General features: G+C 43.3%; 1 protein-coding gene across 4 annotated transcripts in view; it reads left to right on the top strand.

Annotated features, from left to right (window-relative positions):
* The first annotated feature begins 6,923 nt into the window (after positions 1–6,923).
* Positions 6,924–7,274, top strand: part of MAB21L3 (mab-21 like 3) — a 36,837-nt gene continuing 36,486 nt past the window's right edge. The window contains exon 1 of one of the 4 annotated variants that reach the window (XM_069090265.1): positions 6,924–7,145. The gene's annotated coding sequence lies outside the window, so the exon portion shown is untranslated. The remainder of the gene's footprint in view (positions 7,146–7,274) is intronic. The other 3 variants (XM_069090264.1, XM_069090263.1, XM_069090262.1) reach the window with 3 other exon arrangements.

The following is a 7,274-nucleotide window of genomic DNA, read 5'->3' as shown; positions in this document are numbered from 1 at the left end:
GTTATGGCTAGATAAAAATGTATAATTGTATATGGAGGAGAGTGCTATGAGATCAGTCAGGAAAGGGAGTTTGGCACCAAGTTATAGAGGGCTTAGAGAGTAGAGCACCAGACTGAGGAGTTTGGATTTTACTCTGGTGGCAATCAAGAGTCCTTTGGATTCTTGAACACAGGAGTGATTGATACAATCAAATATTTGTGCAAGGAAAGGTATTCTGGAAGCAGGATGAAGGATGAGTTAGAAAGGGGTGTTATAGGAAAGTAATTTTTTAAGATCTTCCCTGCCCCCAGGTTAAGTGCACCTGGAGCCTGTGGTGGGAGAATTGTTTTTCAGGAACGCCCACACCTTGATGCTTTGTGATTGGGCAGTGGGTCAAGAGGGTTGTTACATTCTCTGACCCAGGAGAAGGCTATATAATCCCTGCTGTGAGACTTTGTTTTGGGGCTCACTTTGAGAAGTGTTGTGTGATTTGACCAGATGAGACTCTGGGCAGCCATTGAGAGCCCTCTGGCTTTGAAAAACCCAGATATTGATGCTTTCCTCTCTGGTAACTGTGATTTGGGATGGATGTAATGGTTGGACAGTTGGAGGCCTGTCTGCTTGAAATGTTTCTGTCTGTATACTCTGAAGTTTGGGGTGCTGACCTTTTCCCCCTGAACTAGGTAAATATGTTTGATTGATTAAACCACTAAGCTTGTTAACCCATTTTGAGTTGCTTTCCTTTAGAAAAGCAGATCTAAGAACCTGTGTTGGCAGCCACCCTGGGGATGCTGGGGTGCTTGCTACAGGGGGGAAAGAAGAGAGAGGGGAAGACACATTGGAAGACTGCATAGTCAGTGTGAAGGATTTACAGGCATCCCCCATGAGAATGGAAGCTCCTTGAGGGCAGGGGTCATCTGTGATTTTTTCTTATATTTGTATCCTTAGCTCTGAGTGCAGTGTCTAGCGCATAGTAAGCCCTTAATAAATGGTCCTTCCTCCTTCCTTCCCCTTCCTTCCTTCTTTCCTTTCTTCCTTCTTTCTTTTTCCCTCCCTTCCTTCTTTCCTCAAAGAGACAGATCAACCAATGCTACAAAAATGATGGTATGTCTTAAAGGAGTGTGCTTTAACCCACACAAACAGAAACCTTGATGAGTGGGAGGATAGAGTCAAGGACAGTAAAGTAAAGATACAACCACAATGCTCCTAATCCTTGGGTACCAGAGTCTTTAGGCCGTAGTGGGGGGAGAGGGGGAAAAGGACGTCTTAGTCATCCTAAATAGCCACTTCTTATAATCAGTGGGAAAGACAACTTGTCTCCTCTCTCTTCCACCAGTTCAGGAGTTAATCTTTCAAACTAGGGCTACCATTACCAACATTCAACCAGAGCAGCATCTGACACTGTCAAGATTGGGCAACACACTGTCTCCTATCCCTAGCCTATTTGGGCTGGGAGCCAACGCCTCGGTTATCAGGCCAATGGGCCAAAGATGTTCCAATATTACCCTGCAGCTTTTGACACCGTGACATCCAGGACAATAGGAGTCCCCAGAATTTCACAGGGAGGGACGAGGTTTCACTCAGGCAATCTGATTGGCTTTCTGCTTCTGATGTCACAGGCATGGAGGCACCAATTATCAAGATTTCATGGAACATGGAACTTTCTACCTTGGAAAGTTCTGAGCCCAAATGATTTCATAAAAGGAAGAAATGCCAAGCAGGAGGAAAGGGGCGACTTAGATCATACTCGCACAGTGTCAAAAAAGACTAGACAACCCAAACCAGAGGACTTTTTGGACACTGTTTACATTATTCTAGGTGGGTGATTATGAGAAGATTAAACTGAGAGAGTGGCTATGGGAATAGGGCAAAGTAGATGAATATTAGAGATGTTCTAGATACTAGAGGGACAGTCGAAAAGCTTCAGTGAACAGAAGAAACCCTGGGCCTAGGATCTGACTTTAAATCCCACTTCAGACACTAGCTATATGACCCTGCTGACTCTGTTTGCTTCATTGCCTCATCTGTCAAATGAGAATGACAATAGCTCTTACCTCCTAGGGTTGTCGTGAGAATGAAACAAGAAAATGTTTGAAAAGTGTTTTGCGAGCCTTAAACTACTACACAAATGCTAGTTGTTGTTGCTGTTGCTGCTGCTGCTACTGTTGTTGTTATGGCTTGTACATGAGAGATGGGGGAACAAAAAGGATCAAAGATAACCCCAGAGCTAGGAGAAAGGGAATGGGAATGTGGTGTCACATACAGAAATAGAGAAGTTGGAAGGAGGAGCTCGGTTCTGGACGATTGAGTTTGGGGTGGACAATGGAAGATCCAAGATGGAGATGTTCATATCAGTACAAGGACTAGAGGGCCAAAGAGAGGTAAAATTGTCCAAGGGGCACAATAGTGGATATGAGACTGAAGTTCCTAGAAGAGGGTAGAGCCAAAAGAAGACCCAAGGCCAAGGAGTTAAAGTTGGCAGAACAACCTGGAAATGAGTAGACAAGAGCCTGAGGATAGGAATGAGGGTGAGTGCTGGACATGGGTTCCATTGACCACCAAAAATGAATGGTTGTTGAAGTAGTGGGAGGAGAGGGAGTTAGAAAACAATAGATATAGTGATGAGGAACAAGAAATATATGCCCATCTCTAACCCTGCTCCAGGGAGTTGGGATAGTAGAAGGATTAACTCCAAGCAGAGAGGTTTGCAAGGGAGCTGGTTTCCTCAAAGGAGAGACAAGAAGTGAAAGGAAAATTGGTCGAAACCTCAATACAGATGATTTCAGTGCTAAGAAAGCAGAAGAAAACACAGGGAATTGATTAGATGTGGGGGATAGATACAGGGGAAAGAGTATCGACTCTAAAATCAAAAGATCTGGCTTCAAATCTTCCTATCACTTGCTGTCCTTGTAACCTTGGTCAACTCACCTAACCCCTCTGGACCTTACTTTCCCCATCTGTAAAATGAGTGGTTGAGTCGGATAGCTTCTGAGCTAGATAGCCTTTACATCTCTTCCAAATGACCTCTATGGTCCCTTCTATAGACTTCATCCTTTAACCTTACATACTGAAAGTTGAGTTATAGACAAAGGATGTGTTGAGCAATATCAAGGCAACCACAGATTCTGATTTGGGATGGACCAGGTCACCTAGGAAATCTCTTCACTTTGTGGTTGAGTCATTTTTCAATTGTGTCCAACTCTTTATGACCCCATTTAGGATTTTCTTGGTAAAGATACTGAAGTGGTTTGCCATTTCCTTCTCCAACCCATTTTACAGATGAGGAAACAGAGGCAAATAGGGTTAAGCAACTCTCCTAGGGTTACAGAGGAAAGAGTCTGAGGCTGGATTTGAACCCAAAAAGAGGAGTCATCATGACTACAGGCCCTCTATCCACTCTATCTACTGTGTCACCTAGCTCCCTCTATATGTCCATATACATGGATATATTAACATGTATACACATATATGTGTATGTATACACATATATGTGTATGTATACACATATGCATTCATATATATGTTGATATGGATTTTTTTAAGACTCTTTTTCCCTATCTAGTCCTGGCTGAACATGCAGGGGCTATTCTTGGGCTAGGTCCCACTACTGATTGGCATAGGAATTTGAACTGTTTTGTTTCTGACCTGGGTGAGTTCTTCCCTCAGACAACCTACTTGCCCCCAGCTCCTGGTGGCTTACCATAACAAAGCCAAACTTAGTTCAGAAACCCAATTAGCATAGCCCACCAAAGCTCAGAACTTTGGAGTTAATGAGATCCAACAGCCTCAGTCTTCTGTTGTTAAGATTATAGGCATTTACCTACATGCTTGGCTAAATTCTAAATTCTTGAGGGCAGGGGAGCCTGATTTATATTTCTTCCTTTCTTCTGTGACACCTATCCAGTCCAATCAAACAAGCATTTCTTAGGCACCTCCTTGCAAAAGTAGGTGAGTAGCATTAGAGTATTACAAAGCATCAAGTCCCATTGGGGGAACTAACAGAGAGCCAGCCTAGGAGCTGGGAAGACCTCTTCTCAGGTCTGTCTCTGACACTTGGTGACCTGTGACTTTGAGCAAGTCACTTAACCCTTCTGTACTACTCTTTAGTAAGCATTTGCTGATGTATCAGGGATGCTGGAGATAGAAAGGAAAACAAAACCAGTACCTGCTCTCAAGGAGCTCACAGTCTAATGGAGGGAGCAATGGGAAAACAAGTACAAACGACATATGGACAGTATTCATCAGAATCGTCTCAGAAGAAAGAGGTTAAGGTTAAGGAGGCATGGAAAAGGCTTCTTGCAGAGAGTGGGATTTTAACTGAGGCCTGAAGGAATCCAGGGAAGCCAGGAGGCAGAGATAAGGAGGAAAAAGTGTGTGCAAGGGTCAGTGAAAATGCCCAGGGTCTAGAAATGAATCAAGGAGGTCAGAGTCTTTGGATCAGAGAGGAGGTGGAGGGGAATGAGGCGTAGGGTGGATACAATGCTGGGCATGGAGTTTGTGAGTTCAAATATGGCCTCAGAAACTAGCTTGTGTGACCCTGAGCAAGTCGCTTAACCCTGTTTGCCTCAGTTTCCTCATCTGTCAAATGAGCTGGAGGAGGAAATGTCAAACTACTCTAGTATCTTTTCCAAGAAAACACCAAATGGAGTCATGAAGGGTTGGACGTAACTAAAAAAATGACTGAACAACAACCCCTCCTTGATACTCTCTTCCGTCTTGGTTTTTGGGACATCACTCTCCTGACTCTTCTCCTGCCTATCTCACTGCTCCTTCTCAGTCTGCTTTCCTGGATCCCCTTCCAGGTCACGCCCACTAATGTTAGTTGTCCCACATGGCTCTTTCCTGAGTCCTCTTCTCTTCTCCCTTTGCATTATTTCACTGTGTCACCCAACTGCCCATCAAAGAGAAGGGGCCAATCAGTAGTGTCAAAGGCTACAGAGAGGTCAAGAAGGCCGAGGATTCAGAAAAGGCCATTCGTTTTGGCAAGTACAAGACAGTAAGTTTGGAGAATGTTGTTTGGCTGGAATAATGATGTAAGAAGCCAAACTACAAAAAGTTAAGAGTATGAGGAAAGTCAATGGGGGTTCCAATTATGGATAGCTTCCTCAAGGAGTTTAGCCACAGAAAGAAGAAATAAAGGGGGGTAGCTAGTGGGGATGGATAGATAAAGGGAGGAGGGATTTTTGAGCATGTGTTTGTAGATAGCAGGAAAACTGCCAGTAGAGAGGGAGCAGTCTGCAGAAAATGGAATGTAATGGGATCCTTTGAGCATATGGAAAGTTTGCCTTGGAAAAGAGAGGGATGATTTTCATGGAGTCATTTCAGATCAGCTTCTGTTAAACTTTCGGTGTGAGCATTTATACCTTGGAAACCAGGAACCCCTATAAATCAGAACTCGATTGACTGGCTTGTTGATTGTCTAGACTTAAGAAAGTGATGGAGAAAAATGTTAATAATACAGATAAAACTTAAAAGTGCGTCATGTACACATTTTCTTTTCCAGAAAGCTGCTCGTTAAACACTTACCCACACATCACTAAGCCACTTCTTTATGTGAAGCAGGAGAGAAGAAGGGAATCCTGGCAGAAAGCATCTGAGTGATGACAGGGAAAGAAGGCAGTCTCTGCAAATGGCCTCAGTAATTTCAGTGAAAAATGAGGCAAGGTTCTCAGCTAAGAAGGCATGTGAGAGGGGAGCTCTGGAACATGCTGTGAGGAGCGGGATAGTGAATGGATCAGAGAGATGTAAAAGGATTGTCTTGCCTCAGGAAGGAGCCAGTTGAGACTATGGTACACAAACTTGTAGTGGCCCCACTCAACACAGTTTTGTACCTCAGTTTCCTTATCAGTAAAATAGAATTTGGACTTGGCTTCTAAAGTCCCTTTCAGCTTTGAATCAGTCACTTTTGAAACTGTCGAAGTTATCACCCTACATTGGTAGAGGGATTTCCTCATCATGAGTTCCTCATACCAATGAAATCATAGCTCCAGATCAAATACATACATGCATACATACATACATATGTGCACACACACACCCCTAGCTCTATGTGTCCTCTAGGCATTAGTGAACACAACAGTATTTTACATGTAGTTAGTAACCAGTTAGCACTTGATTTATCTGATTCAGTTGGTTACTGAAGGACATCAACAAAGATAGTAGTCTGGGATTGAGGTTCTGTTTCAAGTTGTGAGATGTCTTATAAATGAAGAAATGTATTTCAGTACCCTTTTCCTTAAACAACTATTTCCCCAAACCTTGCATAAATCACAACTCAGTCACTGTGAGTAAATTCCTCCCTTCCCCTCCCCACCTGCCCTTTTTGACATAATTACCCTCCTTCAGGATTTTTAATTTTAAATTGCTTATTTCTAGCAGTTCTCATCTATGCCCGGAAAAATGGAACTGTTCCTTTCTTCCAGTCCTTCTATGACAAATCATACCATATCAAACAAGAACTAAGAACGTTATCGGGTTTTAGAAAGAAATAAAAGGCTCAACTATTTATGAGGGAAAGAGGTGATAGGCGTGTGTCGTTTTTTGTTTTTCCGCTCCCACTGTTTTTTCCATAATGCTCTCCAGAAAACGAGAAAAAGCATGAACACAAGATGGCAGGACACACAAAGGCATTAAGATGGGTTTAGGAATACTTGGAGTCAAGTTTGTGTCATCCCTTGTTAGGGTAGCAGCGATAGCCAGAGGTATCCATAGAATACACCCAGCCTAGACTTCCAAGATCAAGAATGAGGTCAAGGTTAAGTGAATTGAATAGGCATAAGTTAAAAGGGAGAGCAACAGGCTTAAAGGGTTTTGTTGTTGTTTTCTTGAAACACACTCCCTACCTTTGGCATACTTGACAGAAGCATGCTGAGATTGCACATGTATTGCAATTTGACAGATTGACTGGATACTACTAGGCAATGTTTGCTAGTTTCTGGGAGACTGGGCCATTGTGAAATATTTTTTCCCCTGCAGTAAAACCAGCCTGAGCCAGCCTGGCTGGGTACCTGCTACCCATGCTCCTCTCAAACATGACTCTTGCTGATGAAACCAGATGGGATCATTTTCTCTGCTTATTACAGGCCTGTTTATGGTGACTTTATTATTATTGCCAGCCACATGGGGCTTTCAGATGGAAAGAGGAAGTTGTGTTTAAAGGAAAACAGGTGAGTGGGTGAAAGATCTCTGTCCTGTCATTTCCTCATGCATGTGAGACATGCAAGAGACTGACAGAGAAAGGAGAATTTGGAGAGGACAGGAGAAGAGAGGAGGGGAGAGGAGGGGAGAGGAGGGGA

Source organism: Petaurus breviceps, unplaced genomic scaffold, assembly GCF_028583685.1.
Source record: "Petaurus breviceps papuanus isolate PSGF00001 unplaced genomic scaffold, PetGlider_PUasm1.0 186, whole genome shotgun sequence".
NCBI lineage: Eukaryota > Metazoa > Chordata > Mammalia > Diprotodontia > Petauridae > Petaurus > Petaurus breviceps.
This window is presented reverse-complemented; position numbering and strand designations above follow the sequence as displayed.